Source organism: Simochromis diagramma, unplaced genomic scaffold, assembly GCF_900408965.1.
Source record: "Simochromis diagramma unplaced genomic scaffold, fSimDia1.1 OVJJ01000433.1, whole genome shotgun sequence".
NCBI classification, from domain to species: Eukaryota; Metazoa; Chordata; class Actinopteri; order Cichliformes; family Cichlidae; genus Simochromis; species Simochromis diagramma.
In genome coordinates, this window is record NW_024387031.1 from 3,037,308 (window position 1) to 3,061,267 (window position 23,960).

At 41.1% G+C, this 23,960-nt stretch overlaps 1 long non-coding RNA gene across 1 annotated transcript; it reads left to right on the forward strand.

The window, feature by feature from the left end:
- The first annotated feature begins 1,747 nt into the window (after positions 1-1,747).
- Positions 1,748-17,252, forward strand: LOC120740704. The gene is made up of 3 exons (XR_005697449.1): positions 1,748-1,760; positions 2,775-2,778; positions 17,031-17,252. It is a non-coding gene; the product is annotated as an uncharacterized LOC120740704 (long non-coding RNA).
- The last annotated feature ends 6,708 nt before the right edge of the window (positions 17,253-23,960 follow it).

Sequence of the window (23,960 nt, forward strand, 5' to 3'; positions counted from 1 at the left end):
CAGAAAGACCCACACTAGATGATGGATTCAAACCCAGGACCTTCTGGCTGTTAGGCCACAGTGTAACCACTGTACTACCATGATCGACAAGTAACTCTTCTGATAAACAATTTACACTGCATTCCAAATTATTATGCAAATGATATTTTTCTCTAATTGTCCTAAACCAGAGGTCTGCAACCTTTAACACCCAAAGAGCCATTTGGACAGGATTTCCACGCAAAAGAAAACACTGGGAGCCGCAAATACTTTTTGACATCTAAAATGAAGATAACACTGTATATATTGTTTTTTTTACCTTTATGCTTTGTGTAAGCAATTAAGGTGTGTTGCTTAAATTACATTTTATTTCTGTAATTAACACATTTTGAACTCTTAAAGAAATATAACAAAAGGAAAGACACCCAGCTGAACTAAAATGATCCATGTAGCAAACAAAAACTGTTGTGAGCCGCCACCCTTATATCGCCTTTGGGCTTTTGGAGCCTTGACTTGACTTTTAAAAAAATAATTGGCAATAATTAGCACATTCCTGTGCTGTCTATGCTGTTATGTTGGTATGTGTTGGGCTGTGCGCTTTAACACCGGCTGTATACGTACAGCAACCGTGTGTGAAAAGCGGTCGATAAAGAGATGCTGAAAAGCATGTTCATGGAAACATCGTCGGGTCTGCCGTGATATGTTTACAATGGGACTTCTGCTCCTGAACCTCTGCGCACAGCGTCTGCAAATCGGGGCTGTACGAAGTCACTTTCATCTTTACGCAGGACTGTAAGCTGTCATCTGTGAGGTGTGAGCAGTGTTTGTTTTTAACATAGTTCACGGTGGAGAACAGCTGCTGACATAATGTGGATCCGAAGATCCAGAATTGTCTTACCTGGGGTTGAAAGTCTCGATAAATGCACGGCGTTTCGGCAGGTATATTGGCTTCCGCAAGTGTGACGCTTATTTTGAGCGATCAAAAAAAAAAATAGAATATAATTTTATATTTATATTTCAATATCACAATAATCTTCCAATTTAGAACTACAAGTTAAAAAAGAACTAACATAAATAAAATACACTTCAGCTAATTACTTAAAAAATAATAATTTATTTTCCCAAACCAGCGGAGCCGCACTAAAAGGACTAAAGAGCCGCATGCGGCTCCGGAGCCGCAGGTTGCCAACCCCTGTCCTAAACAGTCGATTCAAATGACAGTCAGCATAATTTTCGAGTCATCAACCATTAGAGAGAGTAATTCAAATGTTACTGAACAAAGCTCCAATGAAAACAATGTTTTTCAAAAATAAAAAGCCTAAAATGCACTGTTCCAAGTTATGAAGCACACAGAGTTTCAAAACATTTTATAGGTTGTAGAGAAATGAAAATGGTCATTTGTTGAATTTGCAGCATTAGTAAATCAGTTTTACTGAAAACAAAAGCTATTTTAGTCAAAAACATCTCAACAGGACAAGTTACACATTCACATATTTGATAGCAGTCTCACAATTCTTGCATGAAACCTGAGTTCTTGGAAAGTTTCTGCTTGAATGTCTTTGCAGAAACAGAGCTGCCTCACAGAGCTGCTGTTTGGATGTGAACTGCCTCCCCACCCTCCGAAAAACCTACATACTTTACAGAGGTCATTTTCACACCTTCAGGGACCCTAAAGGGGCCGACCAGCAATGTTCCCTCTAATTTTTCATGCGTGTGAGCGAACACACAAACTCCCTGAGCGGTCCCTTGGACCACTGTGAGCAACAGTAGACGTGTGCACTGTGGTCACGCCAGCATCAAATCTATCCAAGTTACATGGTTTATTAAAATAATCAAATTACAGCATTTACATTTATGTTAGACTACTTTTAATTAACTGCTTTAGCCCACTTGCAATGAAAATGTAAAAAAAATCTAGTCATTGACCTGTGTAGTATGTTAACACTATTGGAAGTAAAAATAGCTTGAAGTCCAATTTTGAAAACACAACGTTCTTTCTTTCTTTTTTTAATAACTTGTATGAGTCTGTGGTCTGGGAGAGAGTCCTATAACTCTCTGTCTGCAAAATACAGTATATAATGACCAATGTTGGGCAATTAATTATACAGTTACTTCTTCAAAAAAGTAACTGAGTTATGCAAACAACAGTTTTTTGCAGTTATTTACCTAAAAATGCAGCCAAGGCGTTTTTTTAAATAAACATTTCAAACTATTTATAGAACAATCAGCTGTTCTGCATCAAATTTGATGCCACACAAATTATTTGTGCCACTCCAAAAAATAATTTCTGTCCACTATGAGATAAAGGAGAACAACAGGCCTGACAACACGAGATGTATCACTCCTGTAACACCTGTAACATTCAGCAGTCGCCTCATTGTTCTGACACACACAACAAAACTATTGACTACACTACACACTAACTACACAAGATCTGTGCTAAACGTCGCAAATCTCTCACATCTCAAAACACCGCCGTCACTCCCAAAACTTCCCCCCTTTCCTAAACAACTAAATGCCATGTTGCCATATCATTTTTTGATTGGTCGACATGGTACATTTTTCGACCAATAAGAAAGGGTGGGGTTTTTGGCATTGTTTTTGCTCACAGGCGGAGAGTGCTGTGTAAAAACTATAACTTTATTTCTCAGCCAAACCGATTTACTCAGGAACAAATAAAATGCTAAAAAAAAAAGCCAAACAATAACATTTTTAAGTTATCCAAGTGACTTATATATCATGTTTAACCTGAGTAGCGAAAGACGGCGGTGGGTTTGAAAACGATTTGCTGGGAGTCCGGTGTTCTCACGGGCTCTAGTGAGCCTTGCCCCCGGCTAGCTATTGAGCTAGTGGGTAACAGACGTCTCAGAAAACGTCGGAGCGCTTTTGAAAATATGTGGTGTCTTGATAAACTGAGCAGATATTTGAGGTTTACACGGCTACATTCTCGCCTGAAAATATGTTAAACTTTATTTTGTGACCCAAAAAGAATAATAACAGTAATATTAAAACTAACTAGCTGCCACCATTGTTGACAAATGCGCTGGGCCCATTATCTGGGACACAGCTGCTTCTTCTTCTTCTTCGGGGTTTAACGGTAGCTGGCATCCTTGTACATGCAGTGCTCTCATCTTCTGTTTCAGTCCGTTATTACACTCTTAAATCCTACTACTTATTCCCGCGTCTTTTGGGATCTTACAAAGCTTCAAACGACGCGTCGACTATTAAATTAGTCGTCGACCATTTTGATAGTCGACGTAATAGTGACTAGTCGACTAATCGTGGCAGCCCTAATGATAGTATTCAGAAAGAAAACCAACCATTGCATATATTTTTATCATAACTCCGCCTATCAACACAATTTAAAAACTGGTATAAAGTCCACACTTTTTCCGTCAACTGTTCCATCTGTCCTGCTCACATCTCCAATGGCTGTACACATTGTCATTAACGTGGCTTCACTCCACATCAGCCATGCCGCTTCATGCCGCTTTGCTAGCTAAAACACCGGTGTCGGCACATAAGGACGCTGTCATAGCCTGTCGACGTTGATTAGCTGCGTATATACGAATGTGAATGGCATTATTGGCTGGACTATGGGATAAGGTGGCATCGTTCTAATCCCATACGGGAGCAGCCAGTCACTTACTGACTAACACTGCAAAACAGAATTGTTAAAGTATTAATTTTAATTTCAATTCAGGTTAGATTTTTTTTGTGTGCAACACAGATTTTCTGTGCGCAGAGACCGTGCCAGCAGTGCGCAATTGCGCACGTGCGCAGCTTAGAGGGAACATTGGCCACCACCAAACAACTGAGTTATTTTTACACACCGGCCAGCATCTGGCCAATCCAACACCTTTCATTGTTTATACCAATGACTGTATAAAAGATGGACGACGCTACACCGCCTCCTCCCATTGTGCAAAAATGAAGCCAAAATATCCCGCTTGTGGAGGCTGCCATCTTGCAAATTTGGAGCCAGAGTCTGCGCAGTAGTGACTTGAGGTGGAGCGACTGTGTAACGGTCCCGCCCACACACCCGCTGGACGTGACCGCAAACACGCCCCCCTACACTTTTTACGTAGCCCGGCTGCTTGAGTTTTTTTGCTGGTTTACGTGACTGATGACTCGTTTAATTAAGGTAAATACAACCATGTCACTGTTATAAAAAAAAGGCACACAGCTTATCATCTTATAGGCTGTATCCCAATTCAGGGTCTGCAGCCTTAACGGTCCACAAGGGCCGCGTACTCAACGACCGCTAAGGCCTGAAGTGCGAGGCGTCTGAAATGGGATGGTCTAGCCTCCGTTGCACTGCCCAGGTTGCCTAGCAACCATGACACTAACAGCTGGAAACATTTCATGCAGCATTATTTGACAGAAATGAAGGAGAAAATATTTTGTTCATTTGTTTGTTTGTTTCTACATGAGCTTTGATTTGATAAGTATCTGAGGCTGAGACCACGGGACTGTGGAATCATGATTATTGGGCTTCACTTCTGTACTGAACAGTCATTTTAAGATTAGCTAGTAAATAACAATTAGCTCATGTTGTTCATGAGACTAAAGTCATCTTACTTTGGTAATGTAAATACAATATGGCCAATGTTAAAGTTATCATTTCAATCATTATTGGTTATTACAGCAGTGAATGACTCTGTTTCAAATACTGAGCTGCAGTAAAGATTCAAGCTGCATTTATTTATATTTCCTGTCACCTTAAATCTTCACTGTATATATAACTGTGTTATATATAAGAGACAAATATTGTTCTTTTAATATGTTGGCATTACTAAATTTGTCTCAGTGCTTACTTTAAATATCCATAAAATCATCAAATTTTCTGTAAGATTAAGGTTGACTATTGAACGGCGTATATTTTAAAGTAAAGGCTTTAAAACCAAGTTAGTACAAACATCACTAATGTCACATAACTCTGCCGACATGTGGCCAACAGGAATGTTTTAATGTTCTTCGTTATTAAACATTTGCGCATAAATAAGTGACATAATATTCAGTACTTACTTTTAAAAGTTTACTCTTCGGGCGCCCGGGCGCCCCTCTTCCGCCGTTTTTTTTCGGCGCTGCGCTATGCATTCTGGGATATGTTGGGCCACGAAGTCTACACTGCCACAGCCTTAAAATTCAGGGAAATGAAGGACGCATTTGAGGGCCGCATTTCGAGCAGCCTTTGAATTGGGACAGCCTTCGTCGCGTCGCTGTGACGCAATCAGCCTTAAAATGCGGCCTTTAAGGCTGCAGACCCTGAATTGGGATACAGCCATTGTTCTAAAATCACTCTGTTGTTAATTCGTTTGCTAGATTAGCCGCTAGCATACGCACTGTGTTGGAGGCTTGTTGCTAGCTAGCTAGCGATGCTACACACCTATTACTTTAATAGTCTGTATTATTGAAGGATTCGGCACTTCTTATGTTTGTTTGTTTTTTAATCCATTTTTAGACAGCGATGAGATCATCTGCACACTCCACAGAAGCCCAGAGTTACTGTTAATATCAAAAATATAATGCTGTCCTTTGAGATTTTAACATAAGACTGTGAGTGTAATGGATCTAAAACTGTTTAAATCTTCAGAGCCCTCTACAGCCTGGTAACATGGAAACTTTAAAAAGAGCAGCAGAAGGTTTCAGTAGTGTAGTCTAATTTCTTCTTTTCATTTAATAATAGAGTCCATATTCTATCAACAGCTACATTCACCCTGCAGAGAAACTAGCTTTGTGAAACACCAAACTGAGGTCCTGTTAATGCTGATATATAGTGACACAGTTACATGAGTGATTAATCCTTTTGTTTTTTTGTCTTTAACTTTATCAATAAAGCTGCAGCTTTCACTACAGCACATGTGGTACTTTAACCTTTGTACTGTTTTCATCAGTTCATTTTGCAGTTAACATGTTGGATGATCTGTCTGCTGTCACTCGATGGGGCTGAGGTCTGAATCTCAGGGCTACAGTGGCCCCTAGAGAAAAAGCACGTACAAACTCCAAAACACTTGCAAACTCCAAAACACTTGCAAACCCCAAAACACATGCAAATTCCAAAACACAATGGAAGTGCTCCAGGACGCTAGGGGCAATGTTGAGCTTTTGTTACCTAGTAACTACACAAGCCAGGAAGTACCAATGACCGGATTTGGGCTGTATCCCAATTCAGGGTCTGCAGCCTTAAAGGCTGCATTTTAAGGCCAATTACGTCACAGCGACACGACGAAGGCTGTCCCAAATCAAAGGCTGCTCGAAATGCGGCCCTCAAATGCGTCCTTAACCCTTTAAGACCTACCATAGAACAAGTCCGACAGACCTTATGTTTACATTTGTACATACTGTAGGCCCATTTTTTTGAGTATTTTAACTTACTATACATCAATACAACCCTTATATCCCAAATTTTAATAATATGTGTGTAACAAATCCATAGTAACTATGGAAATTGCTAAAAAAGTGCAATAAACCACAAAAAAATTGAAAAACGTTTTTTGTTTTTCACATATTTTTGTTGATACAAAAATATCAAAGCTATATAGCTCAAAATTGTAAATGAAAAAAAGTTGCACAAAGTCCTTTCAAACTACACAAAATTTATTTGGAGTTTTTTCATCAATTCATTTTTGAAATATAATCATTTTTATAAACAGTAGTAAAAAACGAAAATCAATAAAATGCATATTGGGCACAATTTAACAACATGACAATAAAAATACAACATCAAAATGAACTATTTATAATAGTACAATACAATAATAGTATTTATAAGTGTCACAGGAATTTATATACAGAAAGGCACAGTCAAATATTGCTGTTCAGTAGCCCTGGTGGAGCATAACCAAAAAATAAATTAATTAATATTTTGCACAATTTGGTAACATGTAAATAATTTTTAAAAAAAAGTTTACAATAGTGCAGTAAAAGTTCTAAGTGTCACATTACTTTTAGAGAGAGAAAAACAGTCAAATATCATTCTTCAGCAGCAGTAGTGGAGGTGTGATAGGCCCTGTGACAGTTCCTGTCCACAATGACGCACAGAGCCACTTTGCATGCCTCACACTTGAAGGGTGTGCACTTCCCACACAGCCTGCACTTCCGGCGCCCCTTTGTGGCTTTGTTTTGACCAGATGCCCCTTCAACAATGGCAACTGGGATGTGTTGGTAGCTCTTCGCTCCTGATTGTGAGGACACCCCACAGAGTTCAGCAATCAACTGCTCCTGGAAATCCTGGTGCGTCATTGGCTGCTGCTCCAGTCTGCCAGAGAGCTCCTTACTGACCAAGTAGCTGTTTGTGACAGCAATGTCTATAAAGTGGTGCAGCACTGTCACATACCACTTCCTGCTCTTTCTCCATGAAGAATAGGAGCCAATCAGCTGGTCTGACAGATCAACTCCTCCCATAAAGCGGTTGTAGTCTTTTACAGCTGATGGCACTGGCACCTCATTTGCTCTGTGTTGTCCTTCAGCCTTGCACATCCTTTTCACAGGTGTCTCCTGAGAAGGCACTGTGCAGAGTTGAGCACACACTCACCTCCCTTGTGTCCATCCACTTGATAAAAATGAGAGGGCCCTCTCTGATCCACCTGATTGTCCCTCGTGGAGATTTTTTTGTCAGGGCGTTAAGTTTGGTTTTTGGGACTCCAACTCTAGTGTCCCGAAATGTCCCACATGCTCCCAACCCCAGATCATGAAGGTAGTGAAAAAGTGCTGGGCTTGTATAAAAGTTATCACAATAAATGTGATATACTGTTCCCAGGTAGTTTTTGTTTATAAGTGCCATTACAGCATCAAATGACAGCCCTTTCCCAGTTACCAGAGTTGACCTCCCTGTATATAGGGAGTGCAGAATTATTAGGCAAGTTGTATTTTTGAGGAATAATTTTATTATTGAACAACAACCATGTTCTCAATGAACCCAAAAAACTCATTAATATCAAAGCTGAATGTTTTTGGAAGTAGTTTTTAGTTTGTTTTTAGTTTTAGCTATTTTAGGGGGATATCTGTGTGTGCAGGTGACTATTACTGTGCATAATTATTAGGCAACTTAACAAAAAACAAATATATACCCATTTCAATTATTTATTTTTACCAGTGACACCAATATAACATCTCCACATTCACAAATATACATTTCTGACATTCAAAAACAAAACAAAAACAAATCAGCGACCAATATAGCCACCTTTCTTTGCAAGGACACTCAAAAGCCTGCCATCCATGGATTCTGTCAGTGTTTTGATCTGTTCACCATCAACATTGCGTGCAGCAGCAACCACAGCCTCCCAGACACTGTTCAGAGAGGTGTACTGTTTTCCCTCCTTGTAAATCTCACATTTGATGATGGACCACAGGTTCTCAGTGGGGTTCAGATCAGGTGAACAAGGTGGCCATGTCATTAGTTTTTCTTCTTTTATACCCTTTCTTGCCAGCCACGCTGTGGAGTACTTGGACGCGTGTGATGGAGCATTGTCCTGCATGAAAATCATGTTTTTCTTGAAGGATGCAGACTTCTTCCTGTACCACTGCTTGAAGAAGGTGTCTTCCAGAAACTGGCAGTAGGACTGGGAGTTGAGCTTGACTCCATCCTCAACCCGAAAAGGCCCCACAAGCTCATCTTTGATGATACCAGCCCAAACCAGTACTCCACCTCCACCTTGCTGGCGTCTGAGTCGGACTGGAGCTCTCTGCCCTTTACCAATCCAGCCACGGGCCCATCCATCTGGCCCATCAAGACTCACTCTCATTTCATCAGTCCATAAAACCTTAGAAAAACCAGTCTTGAGATATTTCTTGGCCCAGTCTTAACGTTTCAGCTTGTGTGTCTTGTTCAGTGGTGGTCGTCTTTCAGCCTTTCTTACCTTGGCCATGTCTCTGAGTATTGCACACCTTGTGCTTTTGGGCACTCCAGTGATGTTGCAGCTCTGAAATATGGCCAAACTGGTGGCAAGTGGCATCTTGGCAGCTGCACGCTTGACTTTTCTCAGTTCATGGGCAGTTATTTTGCGCCTTGGTTTTTCCACACGCTTCTTGCGACCCTGTTGACTATTTTGAATGAAACGCTTGATTGTTCGATGATCACGCTTCAGAAGCTTTGCAATTTTGAGACTGCTGCATCCCTCTGCAAGATATCTCACTATTTTTGACTTTTCTGAGCCTGTCAAGTCCTTCTTTTGACCCATTTTGCCAAAGGAAAGGAAGTTGCCTAATAATTATGCACACCTGATATAGGGTGTTGATGTCATTAGACCACACCCCTTCTCATTACAGAGATGCACATCACCTAATATGCTTAATTGGTAGTAGGCTTTCGAGCCTATACAGCTTGGAGTAAGACAACATGCATGAAGAGGATGATGTGGACAAAATACTCATTTGCCTAATAATTCTGCACTCCCTGTATATTTGTAGTTCCTTTTTTTCTGTCATTGAGAGTGTCTTCCGCAGGGTCACTCATATGAATATTCCAAGTGATGGTGAGGAACCGGTCTCTGGTCATGACCTCAGAGGGATATTGCACATGAAAAATCGAATTCACGCGCCAAAAGTCTCTCATTTTAGGCAGCTTTAGAACCCCCATGTAGAGTGTTATGCCAATGTAATGGTACAGTTCAGCCTCTGTGAGATCAGTCCATGTGAATTTTTTGCCTGCAGCAATATTTTTAGCTGCATTTTTGTTTGTGTTGACACACAGTGTTCTTATAGCAGCATGGTCAAAGTATATCTTGAATAGTTCAGATGGCGATGGACGGTCCACACATTCTGAAAATGGCAGCTGCACACCTGGCTTTCTTTTTGGACAGAAATTCGGTAGAGAATGAGGCAAGCTGTCAGGGTCCTTTTCACTCATCCAGGCAGCTGCATCACCGGAGAGTGACCTGGAGCACTTGCTAGTGATGTGCGAATCGATCCTGAAATATCGATTCCTCCGATACCAGTCATTTATGTTCTAGAATCGATTCTCACATTAAAATATCGATATTTTAGTAATTTAGAGTAAATTTGTAGTTTATCATTAACAGGAACACAGTGGAAAGAAACTATAACATTCGGATTGTCTACATTCAAAGGAACTACTTCCTCTTCCGCCTTTCATAGTCATGTGCGAAATACGGCTGTATAAATGTCTCGCAGCCCCTTGGCGTGCGCACTCACAACAATGGCTGAGCGTAATTGAAGTCATGTGCGGACGTATTTTACCTCCACCAACAGCTGAGACGTGGTTTGCGATACATGTGGCAAAAAAGTGCTCCAAGAGTGAGGAGTTGTGGCCATACTAGGGAGACATTCAAAAGGGCTGTTGGGGGGGGGGGTAAATACATTTTACAGTGTTTATTTATCGGATAAAATACGTTAAATGTCACCGTTATTATTGGCCGGCCCGGAAACAGCGGGGGTGTCCAAATTCAGAGGCTGCTTCCACCTGAGGACCCGGCCTTCGCGGTCTAAAGAAAGCCGGGTTGTACGTCACGAGCTCCCTCGGTGGAGTGAAACACTGCCGTCTGCTCCTTGCTATCTAAAATATAACCGGGCACTGACATAAACGCTCGACCGTCTCACACTTCTGTTTAACCATTTTCTGTTTGACGTTTATTCAGCTGTGTGAAAACCCCGGAGTAACCCTACCGAGGGATTAATAAAGTTAAATGTAATTTAATCGAATCTAATAACTTTAATCTCAGCCAAACCGATTTACTCACGAACAAATAAAACACTGAAAAAAGCCAAACAATAACATTTTTAAGTTATCAAAGTGACTTATATATCATGATGATATCTGAGCCATCGTCGGCTCAGATATTTGAAGTTTACACAGCTACATTCTCACCTGAAAATATGTTAAAAGTTTTTTTGCGACCCAGAAAGAGAAATAAGAGTAATATCAAAACTAAGTCGCTGCCGCCATTGTTGGAAACTGGAATTGGCTGGGCCGCGCTATGAATTCTGCAATATGATTTTTCAATTTTGTTGTCCTGGAAAATCGGGCGAAATTCGGGAGATTGGTGGCTCTGGGAGATTTTCGGGAGGGGCACTGAAATTCGGGATTCTCCCGGAAAAATCGGGAGGGTTGGCATGTATGGTTGTGGCAACATCATTAACCTTGTCAAACACCTCAGAGTAAATCATATCACAGAATATGAGGAGCGTATGTTGAGGTGAACTGAAGAGGAGGAGAGGGACAGGTGCTGCCAGGGCGAGACAGACATCTGTCACGGAGTCCTTTAGTGCTGCAGGAGGGCAATGAGTTCAAATAGCGCACAACTTCATTTTTTTTATTTCTGTATGAAGAACCCTACATTATTAAGTGATAAGAACAAGTAGTCTGATGTCCTGTAATCATTATGATGCTATAATTTGAGATACAATAAATAAAATAAGTTTTTGTACAAAGTATCGGTATCGGATCAGTATCGTCTATACCACCCTGAATATTACTTGGTATCGGATCGGAAAGAAAATCAGTGGTATCGCACATCACTAGCACTTGCCTCTTTTTGCCGGCGGACAAGTCATCCGACTCCTTCCCCTCCGTCTGCTTCCCTCCGGAGTAGGGGCTGCTTCAGTTGAGCAGGAGACTTCAGTTCCCTCTTCTTCAACATTATCAACACTATACACAAAAGAAATTATACTGTCTGTTTAATTTGTATAGCATGAGAGTTATATAATGGTGCGTAATTTGGGCAAAATTGTGTCGCGGTGCGAAATTCCTCTTTTGCACCGCAAACGTAATTTTTCCTACGTTTCTCTTCCATAAAAAACATTATTTTATTTCAAACAATATACATACTTGTCTTAGCAAGGGTCAATCCCTTCAACGAAGTCGGCCTCATCCTCACTGTCGGCAGAATCAGGATCCGACAAATGGCCAGAAGCACCGTATTCAGGAGGGGCGGTAATCAGATCCAAAGCTTCGCGCAATGTGAAGTATTTGGTGTGTCTGGATTGTTGCTGCATAATAATGTAATGGGTGGATGTGTTTGAGTGTGTAAAAAGTGTGTGTTCTGTGTTTTGTACGAGTGTATGTTTCTAGAAAAAGCGACATTATACACGAGCGAGAGAAAAAACTAAATTTCCCGGGGAAATGACGTCACTTCCTGTTGTTGTTGTACAGGCCCACGTGATAGGTCACGGTGACAACGTGACGAGGCATAATCAAAGTAGGAAGTGATGTGAACAGCTGATCAGATCGATAAAGAGTCTGGCTGAGGATTATGTTTTTTTTTATTTGTTTGCTTTTTACATGATTTCTGCAAACATATTAGAGGAAGGAAACATCTCTCTGGGAAAAGCTGCATGTGTGATATGTAAGTACAACTTCTCCAGTTTCATATGCAAAAAAAATTATTGCGCTAGCTTACGTGGTTGCAGTTCTACTGGGATTTAAAAATAGTTACGCAAATCGGAGCGGGGCCGCTCTGCTCGGCTCTAAAGGGTTAATTTCCCTGAATTTTAAGGATGGGTTGGTGTAGCCTTCATAGCCCAACATATCCCAGATTTCATAGCGCGGCGGTGGTGTGGATAATTTTGCTGAAAAAAACGGCGGAAGCGGAGCCGCCGAAGAGTAAACTTTCAGAAGTAAGTACTGAATATTATGTCACTTATTTATGCGCAAATGGTTTTATAATGAAGAACATTAAAACATTACTGTTGGTCACATGTCGGGAAAGTTATGTGACATTAGCGATGTTTGTACTAACTTGGTTTTAAAGCCTTTACTTCAAAATATACGCCGTTCAATAGTTGACTTTAATCTTACAGAGAATGTGATGATTTTATGGATAATTAAAGTTAGTCATATGTCCACAAACATAACAAGCTGAAAGTCAGTGATGCTGCTCGGTTTGCAGTCCTGAATATCACAGCACAAGCAGGATTCACTGCACTGTTAATGTTAGCTATGTTATATTGCTGCCTCTGTTTGGTGGTGTCGAGCCAAACAGACTTTAACGTGTGTTTGAACGAGCTGACGGTTCACTCGTTAAGCTGAAAGAAAGATGCTTTAATCACAGCAGTCACGCATGTGTCCACTGTACCATCTGGGAACTCTTCTTGTTTCGTAATAACACAATCCTCCTCCTTTTGTGCTGTTTTGTAGCAGTGTATACAACTGAGACTGTCACCTGTCTGTCTGTCCTGCACTTTCTCTCTTTTTCTTTCTCTCTGATTGTGTAATAAAAGTATGAACATTCATTTATAAGTTACACTTGTGTTTGAATCCTGCAGCTTATCACACATTTGATTTCCATGTGTGACAACTGCAAGTGTCCAGAGTGAGGACAGACTGAGGGGACCCATTGCTGCACATCATCTGTGAGGCTTTGCACCCCTGATGATCCACCAGAACAAACTCAGCAGTGTGTGAGGAAGAGGAGGAGGAAGAGCCAGCAGCAGCTGACAGATGGAGAGAATAGACAGACTGTTCCGTTTTTGAAGGACTGCTAGAAAAGTTTGGAATAACTAATTGTCTGTCCTGAATCAGTCTTATTAGGTAATGTTCAAATAATGTTATCATTCCAGTGTTTTCAGTGTGGGAGAAAGTACTCAGGGCCTTCATGTTAAACACTATGAAAGGCAGCAACAAGTTTAATATTCAGAAACCTAAAGTATGTATCAGCAGCAGAATGGAGCTAAAAATAAATGTTTGTTTCAGTTCTATGAAGCTTTGAGTATTTTGGATTAGTAGCACTGCTGTGTTTGTTGCATCATATTGCTGTAATTGTTTATATGCTTTATATATTCTGAGGTAAGTTGATCTATAGTGTTACATCATATTTTATAAGGATGTTATGTGTTTGTATACTTTCTGCCCAGTTTGACCCATTTAGCAGAAGTCAGCCTGTTTAAGGCTCTGATATCTATTCTGTATGACTTAAAGCACACTGTTAAAAAAAACCATCCTAAAACAACGGTAATATTCCGGCAGCTGGGGCGCCAAAATACGACCGTGAAATAACAGAAAATAACTCCCCATAAAAATACGGTTATTTCCAGTAATGAAAATACAATTAGTTGCGCTAATTTGACATGGGATCTCGCCTTTTTCAAGTGCCGCTAAACATTAAATCAGGAACATGTTAATGTGATTAAACAATGAAAGCATCTATAAATAGGAAAAAAAAAAACATCTTAAAAAAACGGTAATATTCCGGCAGCTGGGGCGCCAAAAATACGACCGTAAAATAACAGAAAGTAACTGTCCCATAAAAATACGGTTATTTTCAGTAATGAAAATAGAGTTTGTTGCGCTAATTTGACATGGGATTCTGCCTTTTCCAAGTGCTTTTAGACATTAAATTAGGAACATTACGCGATCAAACAATGAAATTACCTATAAACAAGGTCACTGAATGTGGAAATATGAATCATAATACGTAAATGTACAGAAATATACAGTTAACAGTTGGTTTAAATAATAATTGATTGCATGCCCTGGGACAGACTGACAGAGGCGAGGCTGCCATATCGCACCATCGGCCCCTTTGGCTATCACTAGTAGGCGGTAGGTGAAGAGTCTTGACCACGGACACAACGACGGAGAGTGTCCAAGCCGGGGCTCGAACCGGCAATCTTCTGATCACAAGGCGAACTGCCAACTCTTGAGCCACGAACGGCCTAACTAGCAACGATAATAATACTTATGTGATGTAACACAAGCTTATAGGGATCATGTTATATACTTTTCCATAGCATTACATTTGAATTCAACAGTTCAATCTTTCAAATAACGGACAGATATTTGTGAAATCATGATACACTTGTGAATGTATTTTAACAATCTAAATATGCATATGTACAGACAGATACATTTAATAATCATGACAATTATGTTGTATTACATTACAGTGATTTAACGTTAATTTACATTCAAAATGTGAAGTCAAAGTCTATTTACGTAACTTTAATGATATTCTAGAAGAACAGAACATTAGTGTAAAATGCACAGTAAAATACCTTCATATTACCTTCATAATGTTTTACATTGTGGCATACAGAGAAATCTTAACAAAGAAGCTCACAGAGAGAGATTGAGCTTGTTATTTAACCCCAAGCTGGTAGGGGGAACTCCTTATTAAAACACTTGCGGTGCTACAATGTGCCTCAAGGTTCAACAACAGCACAACAGAAGTCACTCATGGTACAGCACTCTCTCTACAAAACAACAACTGTCAGTGACGCTGCACCACGGCGTAAACACAACATTCAAGATAACAGTTTAAAGTAACGTAACCATAAACAATAAAACAAGAACATCTAAACAGCAGCACATGTCCCAAGGCATGATGGGAGACATTTCTGGATGTATTTTTATGATCTAAATATGCATATGTACAACAAAATATATTTAACAAACAAGTAAATTGTGTTTTATTACATTTACAGTGATGTTATGTTATTTTACATTTGACGTGTCAGATCACAGTCTACTTATGTAAATGTAATGATATTCTAGAAAAACAGTACACATCTGTAAAATACACAGTAAAATTATTTGACATTACTATTTTTTGGAACAGTGCAGTTATGACATGGTCTGATTTTCTCACCCAATAAAGGAATATTCAATATATCAGTCTACTCTTCATTTGATCAGAAACAGTTATCACAGCTTGTACATTTACTTTTTATAAATATATGTAAGCAATGAGCCAAATTTAGTAATGCCAACATACTGAAGGAACAACATTTGTCTCTTATATATGATACACTTATATATGCACTGTCAAAGATACTTGTCTTTGAGTGAAGATTTAAGGTGATAAGACATAAATAACTGCAACTTGAATCTGTACTGAGGCTCAGTATTTGACACAGTTCATGTTCACTGCTGTAATAGCTAATAATGATTAATATAATAACTTTAATATTGGCCATATTATATTTACATTACCAAAGTGATATGACTTTAGTCTCATGAACAACATTAGCTAATTGTTATTTACTAACTAATCTTAAATGACTGTTCAGTACAGAAATGAAGCCCAAAAATCATGTTTTACTGTCCTGTGGTCTCAGCCTCAGATACTTATCAAATCACACAAAGCTCTTGTAGAAACAAACAAACAAATGAACAAAATATGTTCTCCCTCATTTCTGTCAAACAAAGTTGTATGACACGTTTCCAGCTGTTAGTATCATGGTTGCTAGGCAACCTGGGCAGCGCAACGGAGACTAGACCGTCCCATACAGCCCATGTGTTTGCAACAAACTTGCCGTTTATTTTGCAAATCCAGCTCAACACTGCCCCTAGCGTCCTGGAGCACTTCCGTTGTGTTTTGGGGTTTGCACGTGTTTTGGAGTTTGCACGTGTTTTGGAGTTTGTACTGCTTTGTCTCTAGGGGCCACTGTACAGGGCAGCTCCTGTAATCACAAAGAGAACAGACCATCAAACTCAGATATAAATTTTATCCCTCAAAATTGAAATAAAGCGGATTCTTCTGTCCTCACACACTCCGGATCTGAAGTTCTTTGCTTACATTTATTTCAGTATTACAGTACACTACAGTACCTTAATCCATAGTTCCTGATTAATGAGGAGTTACTGAAGTACAAGCTTTAAAAAAATGTTACTGTCTTTACAGATGTGGTAAGAGACTGAAAACATGCTGTTGTGTGCACATATTTTATATTCAGCTCTGCACAGGAGCTAAAGCAGGGTGCAGCCTGTTTCTTTTACAGTATAATACTTGCAATAAAAGTACAGTAACAGTAATTAGTGACTGAGTAGCCCGGGGCGTTTCCCTTGATTTCTTTAGTAAATTCATTCACCTGCACAGATTAGCTAAACGAACCCTGACAGCCGAGTGCTCATTTTAGCTAGCTAAGGTCTCATGACCTAGCTAAAGACGGTAGTTACGGATTAGCTTACAAACACGTTTAACTTACCGAAAAAGTGCAGCGGAGCCTCGGGTCCTTCTGTCGGGTAGTCCAGTTTACTGTACTGAAGAACACCTCAGGCTGTCAGGTCAAAACACTCGGTCGTGTTTTCGTAGCGTAAACGCTGGCCCTCCTCTCAGAGCCTACGCTCTATCTGCTATTCCCGAACAGAGATACGCAAGTTTCTCCGTGACTGCAGCTGCCAGTCAAAGCTGTTATGATGACGTTTCACCCCAATTTAACATCAACGCGGTAGGAATTAGAATCAAACTTATGGGAAAGGAGACCCCTTGGACATCAATCAGCATGATGAGAACTATTGAAAACAAAAGAAAGAATCTTTGGAGAAAAAAAAATAAAAAAAATAATCTGAGGAGAATAAATTTATTTTAGTCTGACCCCAGTCCCAACCGCTAACATGGAGGAGGCGGGGTTTATGACCTATACTGCAGCCAGACACCAGGGGGCGATAGAGACGTTTTGGCTTCATTCACAGTCATTGGTTTATACCGTTACAAAAAATTAAAAAAAATAAAAATCATCGGGCCACCTATGCCCGATGGCCAGTCCAGCTATGGCTGTGCCATCAGTTGACCCTAGGGTTGCCGACCCCTGCTTTATACCCCAATGCGAAACGCGTAATATTTTTCTCTGAATGCGGGACGATTCTGTTTTTTACGGGACGGCTGGCAACTCTACTAACTAACCTTATGAATAAAATAAAGTTCACTATCGGTAACATCATAGCACCCACCCAGCTGTATATAAACTCCGTCACGCTAGCTATTACGCAGTACGAAAAAGTCAGCACAACGAAAATAAACTACACCTAAACTTGGTTTATATCTGACCCAGATAGACTGCCGGTCATAACTTCTTACCTGAAGTTCAGTTCACCTGACACTCGGACCAGCGGCCTGACACTCGCTCCGGTCTCTCCTCCTCCTGCCTCCCCTTTCCGGCCCACCGGGCAAATGCCTGGTATGCCTGATGGCCAATCCAGTATCATCGTATCATCAGTTAACCCTTCGTGCCCAGGGTTGCCGACCCCTGATCTAAGGTTTTCATTACGTGTCCAAGGCATTTAACTATTTCATGCTTTTCAACAGCAGAGAGATCCTTTTTCTTTCCCATATTGCTTGAAAATGGTGGTCTGCTTCAGTGGCAGTTCTAGCCTGTTTGGCGTCCTGGGACACCTAACAAACGTAAACAGACATTTTCACTATCCCTACTAATTGATGTTATCTTGTTGTATTTCTGTTTTGGTCAGTGCTATCCTCTATGTTGTTGCATGCTGGGGCAGCAGGTTGAGGGTCACAGATGCCAACAGACTAAATTAACTGATCCACAAGGCCAGCAATGTTGTGGGGATAGAGCTGGACTCCGTTAGGGTGGTGTCTGAGAGGTAGATGTTGTCCAAGATAAAGACAATGTTGGATAATACCTCCCACCCACTCCATGACATGCTGGCTTATCACAGAAGCACATTCAGTGAGAGACTGAGATTACCAAAAAGCACCACTGACCGACACAGGAAATCATTCCTGCCTGTGGCCATCTCCCTGTACAACTCATCCATCTAACACATGGTGAACACTGCAATAGTTACACCCTTTTTACACACGCTCTTTTCTACTCTGGATTATTCTTGTCAATTTTCTTGATATTTATTTAAGAAAATAATATTTAAGAAAATTGGCGCCCTCCTTGCAAACGGAGGGTGCCCTTACTCCCAGCAAATGGGCGTTAGAAAACTGATCGGTGCCTATGCCATTCCCAATATGCACTGGCATGATGTCGGGCCAGCATGAGTACGAGTATGCCACCCCCCACCAACATGCCGCCCCGGGCAACCCGTATCAAAAACCGCTACTTGTCTGCTTGATAATGTGGAACATCCTTCCTTAGTAGTTTGTTCTTTAATTGGGCTCAACTGTCAAATTAATGATCATAGTAAAAACATGCAGCATGCCGCTGTCTGTTTAAGTCACACTAGCTTCTCCTTTTCACAAACACACACACACACACACACACACGATGAGGTGTACCGTACCTTAACAAGATGAAAGTGACCCACATGTGCGCACCGTTGAACTTGATGCTGAGTGTTGCAATCGCTGGAAAGCAACAGACAGCTGATAGTGTGAGTATGTCTGTGTGACTGTGTGAGTGAGTGAGTGAGTATGTCTGTGCGATTGTGTCTGCCCCAATAGCAAGCAGATCTGGCCCAGATCTGGTATCAAGCCGGCACTGCTGTTTGACTTCTGGCATGATAAGACGTATGTCATCCAGATATGGCCCAGGTAGGCCTGGCATAGATGGCACTGTTTATGTGATGCCATGCCATATCTGGCTCGATTGTGGATTGGGTCATGTGGCCCAGGCTCATAGAAAACAGGTCTGACCCGGATCTGGCATCAAGCTGGCACTTCTGACTGACTGGTGCCATGGCAGAGTGTATGTCAACCAGATGTGGGCCAGGTCTGGCAATGATGATACTATTTATGTTCCTATTTTCCTATTTTAGTTAGAAGACCCAAATGCCATGTTGCAATACTATACTGCTATGGTAGCCAACGTTTCAAATGCAGGTTTGACAGGTTTGTGAGTGTACACTTTATCCAATACCTAGTGACGGTTTACTCATCTTTGCCAGTGGGTGGCTGTATCTCAGGCAGCAGAGCAGGTCACCTACTGATTGGAAGGTTAGTGGTTCGTTCGATCCCTGGCTCCTCCAGTCTGAAAGAGTGTGAATGTGTATGAATCTAGTTAGGAAGCACTCAGATTAGAGAAAGTGTGTGAATGTGGCATGTTGTATAGAACACTTTGAGGACTCTGGGAGAGTAGAAAAGCGCTATTAAAGGAATCAGTCCATTCACTGTCTGAACAGAGTTTCATCATGTTACTTTTGCACTATTATGCACATGTTGTTATTACATGGCTTGATTAAAATACACATTAGGCTGACATCTGGGGCCAGAGCTGAAACTGTTCTGGGCCAGCACAGAACCACCAGCGTGTCTGCAACTGGCCTTGTGCTGGCCCATGTGTGGGCCACGTCTGGCAAACCAGAGCTAGGCCACCAAAGGGCCATCATTCTTTGCGGTATGTGGGCCATGTGTAAGCACATTGTGTGGGCCAGATCCGATCCATACCAATTTTGCTTTGTGTGTGTGCGTAAACTATGCAGTGCTCAAAGAAACAAAGATGGCCTTTGTCTCTGAATAAGAGCACTCCACTGGCATGAGGTGGGCGGGAGAGCGGCTGTCACACTCTGCCGTTTTCCAGAAACATGAGTGCTGATGGAGGACAAAATAAAACACAAACTAAGAGATAGCAACACCAGACACACATCAGGAGCACCACAGAAGAAGAGAGTGAGAAGTAAAAGACCTGCACTGTGACCTGAACTGTAAATCACATCGAGTCTGTAAATGCTTCACATTCATGGAACTGAGGCAATCTGCAGTTTTCTTTGACAGAGGGCAGATTTATCATTTGTAATGTGAACAGAACAGCTAGTAACAACACGTCCACTAACCCACCCTCCCAAAGCACTCCCACGGGACACAGGACACTCTGGTTAAACATACTTCCACTCTTCTCGCCCCACCAGTGGGCCAACTCTGATGGAAAGCTGTAGAATGAAATTGAAACGGAAATATGAGACTACTCGGAGGTTAAAAACACAGAAATGTTCCAGCTGTCACCATTGTGATGGGTTTCTCCTCAGAATATGGACATTTTCTCACAGGTGCTCAAAACACAAAACATACCTCCCATCAGAACGAGACCATTCTTGTCTCAATTGATCACTTCTTTTGTTTTTAAAGGATTTTATGATTATGAAGGTGTTCCCCTCAGGGCGGCACGCTCTCCTACATTGACACAGCCAGCCAAAACCTTCAATAAAGTCAAACGTTTCTGGGTTCACCACAGGAGTCAATATCTGGGTGTCAGATAGTTATCGGAGGAAAAATTTACTGCTCAGAAATCCAAAGTTTATGTTTTGTTCTCCATTTCCTTTGACATCCTTCAGCGGTGTTGTTAATGTGACGGATTTATCAGTAAATGACAAGACCTGGAAGCAAATACCTACAACACTCAGCAGGAAACACTCTTCCTTTACAGTGTGGGACACTGACGTGACATGTGTCATTAGAAAGAATCATAATAATGTGAAACTTTAACACCGTGAAGACAGGGCAGACGACTGGTTTCCATCAGAGAACAGATGGATCTTTATCGGGTGCAAATGAAAAAGCCCTCAATGCAGAGCCAGGATTAACACAGAGAGGGCCACAATGAGAAACTCCCATACAGGGCGTGGAGAAGCCATGGAGAACATCATGCTGCCTGTAACATCATTCACCGTGACCGGTTTGGTGGTGGGGAGGCGTATTCATGGAGGTCTGACTCGCCTTCAGCTCACTGCTGCGGCAGATGGCCACCCCTCCCTGAGCCTGGTTCTGCCCAAGGTTTCTGTTAAAAGGGAGTTTTTCCTTCCCATTGTCGCCAAAGTAGGGGGTTATATGATTGTTGGGTTTTTGTCTGTATGTATTATTGTAGGGTCTAACTTACAATATATAGCACCTTGAGGCGACTGTTGTTGTAATTTGGCGCTGTACAAATCAATCTGAATTGAATAGGTCCTGTGAGTGTATGTTGGATATGTTGTTATGTGTTCGTTTGTTCTATGTTTCCCTGAAGATAGTATTTGCATTTCTTGCTCCTGGCCTTCTGTAGTTTTGGATTTTTTCCTTTTGTGAAGTTTTTTTGAAGTTCTGTTTTCCAGAACTCATTTGGTTCCGCATTCTGTGCTCCACACAGCTGATCTTTTACACTCGTAAAGGATTGAAAGGTGACCTGGAATGACATGATTATCATAGTGAGTAACATCCAAGACGCTTCGGTTGGTTTCCTATGTTGTTTTTATCCACGTTGATTCTCTGAGTACATGAGCAACTATTCCCATTCCTGCAAACTGTTCTATTTTTGAAAAACACAGTTAAACATATACATTTTTAAAAACTGAGTTCTTCCTCCTCACTATAGCCAATCCTGCTCACATTGATTGGCTGACTTGGCTGATTGATTGACTGTCACATTGTTGAAGTCTTCTCTCCAGTGTTGGAGGGTCTTTACCTATTAACTGTAATCTTAGTCTGATTGTGTGAAACAAGTCTCTGTTGTAAATAAGACATTGAGTCTTAACAGGACTACCTGTATAAATAAATTCAAATCAAATAGATGCAAACAGCTGCTGTAATAAAACTCAGTCAATGTAACACTGTAAGACTTATGTGGCTGTACGCGGTTTATATATCGTGGTCGATAGGTTCTGGGCATATTCTGGCACTTTTTGGGAGTTTTCACTCTGAACCTGAGCGAACACGTGACAGCTGAAAGCTGTTAGTATGTAGGAACAAAAAAAAAAAAAAACAGCCTTGTTGTTGTTTGACCTTCATCTTTCTGAATCCTGCGTACTCTGTCAGAGTTCTGAAAAGAGGTAAACTGAGCGTAGTGGGCAGGAGGCGGTGAGGAACACAAAGTCCCTCAACTGAAGATCGTCTGAAACGTGCTGTGAGAGATGTTTTTATGCTGCTCAGTTTCACAGAGACAGCGAGGTTCACCAAACCCATAAAAACTGTCAGAGAGGGGAAGAAGGAGCTCTTCTCCTCTCTTCAAGGACAAAAATCGTGAATGGTTCTGTTCCAGAGCAGAAAGCAGTCTAACCGCCTCCTCCGTGGCTGTACTGCTCTCATCTGTCAAATAATATATGTATTTATTCAGATTAACAAAAGGCTTTTGGATTAAAATATGCCAGGCAGGCAGAGGAACCTTAGCTTAGTGTGCAGGACCTGAAGGCCTAATTTGAGGATTTTCCTTTGTTAACAAAGAGAGCTGATCCTGCACTCTAACGCGCACCCTTCTGTTCTGAAAGCAGCGCCACAGGTGGGAAAGCATCATCCCCGAGGCTCTAGCTTGCTCTGTCACTCAGGTGGAAATCACAGCTTCATCTCACACACACACACACACACAAACAGAGAGAGAGAGAGCAGAAACCTGACAGGTGTGAGCAGGATTATATAAAAATTCAAATAAATCCGGGGCAAAAAACCAGGCCACACTCTGGCCACCAAGCGTAGAGTTACAGAAAAGGAAGACGTGTTTTTGGACTTTCCTCTGACAGTCCAAAGCAGCCAAAGCAACACAGGAACCCATTTTCCCCTCAGGCTGCTCATTATCAGTGGCTTCATTGGTCAGACTGGACGTCATGTACATGAACTAAAATGATTTAAATAATCGATCCTGATTTGTGGATTAACTGGCTGTTGTTTATATTGTGACCTCTTTATATCAGACATGAGAGGCTCTCCAAGACAAACATTAACACTGTAGCGCCATCTTGTGGTTAAAAAGGTAGAAACTCCCTGAACACATACAGATGATAACAGATATATTACCCCCCTTTCATTTTTTAATATGCTCCCGACGCTAACAGTCAGTGGTGAGGGCTCTTTGCACGATAACTCGGCTGAGTCATCCACGCGTGTCGCTGCAGTTGTTCTGGGTGTTTTAGACCCTCACTAGTTTTCTTTCAGAGTCTTTAATTCTTCTGCCAGGCTTCTTCTGTGCTGTGCGGCTCTCTTTGAATTTCTCGACAATGCTTCTCACTCCAGTTCTTCACACTTGGAGCTGTTGTGATGACTTTGTATATTCACTCCTGCTCTGTGAGCATCAGTGATTCTGTTTCTCAGGTCTGGCCTGATGATACTCATTGACGACTTGAACCCTGCTCAAGTTTTTATACTGAGTGCAAACTGGAAGATAACAGTCAGTTTGAACTGGACAGCTTTGAGTGTTACAGAGTTAAAGCACATCATTGCACAGCAGTACTTTGTGCTGTGACTCAATAGAGTAATATAATAATGTAGAGTATTAATAATATTCACCCTGCGCATTCTCTCTGTTATTGTGTCCAAACTGGAATCATTTATTCTTTCTGAAGAAAACTGTTTGTGCTTTAAATCCTTTCCTCAGTTAAAATATATTCTCTTCATGCTTTGAGCTGCTTCTGAAGTTACAGTGAGCTACTTTTA